This window comes from Cryptomeria japonica, unplaced genomic scaffold (assembly GCF_030272615.1).
Source record: "Cryptomeria japonica unplaced genomic scaffold, Sugi_1.0 HiC_scaffold_893, whole genome shotgun sequence".
Lineage (NCBI taxonomy): Eukaryota > Viridiplantae > Streptophyta > Pinopsida > Cupressales > Cupressaceae > Cryptomeria > Cryptomeria japonica.
Window position 1 is genome coordinate 24055 of NW_026729606.1, and position 946 is coordinate 25000.

Here is a 946-nt window from a genome sequence, read left to right on the forward strand (position 1 = left end):
TCATCTTTTGTCTTGGGTGGACTTCACTCATTTGAAACCATCTTGTATGTCTTCAAAGGTGGACTTTGCTTGCCTTAGACTTACCTCTTGCTACCCTTAACACCTTCAAGGCGGAGTTTCATAGATATGCTTCTTCCTTCATCACCTTAGGCGGACTTTAGAGAGGCTTGCATACCACTCAACCATCATGTCATAGGGCGGACCTTGTTCAACTTGATACCTTTTGCACATGAAGGCAAACTTTTTAGCTTAGGCTTCAAGGCAAACTTTAGACACCTCTCCAACATGGCGGACTCTAGGCACCTCTCAATATGGCGGACTTTTGGGTGACCTCAACCAAGGCAGACTTTGGGGACTCTCCATCATAGGGCAGAGTTTTAGATGACATGGCTATCTTCATACCTTGGCTAGGTGGAGTTTAAAGACATCACCAAGGGGGCAGACTTTTGAAGGCTCTCTCCATGGGCGGAGTTTAGAGAGGCTTTGAGGGGCTTGCACACCATCATGGGCAGACTTTTGACTACCTTCTCAAGGCATAGGGCAGAGTTTGAAACCTTTCCACCAAGCATGGCGGACTTTAGAGTGACCTCAACCAATGGCGGAGTTTGGAAGGTGTTCTCCTTGGGCGGCCTTTGATACCCCTTCCTTAAGCATGGCGGAGTTTTATACTCCCTCCAAATGGCGGAGTTTTGGAAGGACACCAAGGAGGACGGAGTTTTGTGCTCCCTCTTCATGGCCTCATCACCAAGGCGGACTTTGAAAGGTATCTCCGAGGGCGGACTTTAGGCACCTCTCCAACATGGCGGACTTTCTTCACTTCTCATGAGGGCGGACTTTTGAATGACTTCACCAAGGGCGGAGTTTTGGAAGGCCTCAAGAGGGCGGACTATATATGAAATATAACATTTTAGTAAAAGTGGTGTTCCAATATGTGTTTTCTCTTTCT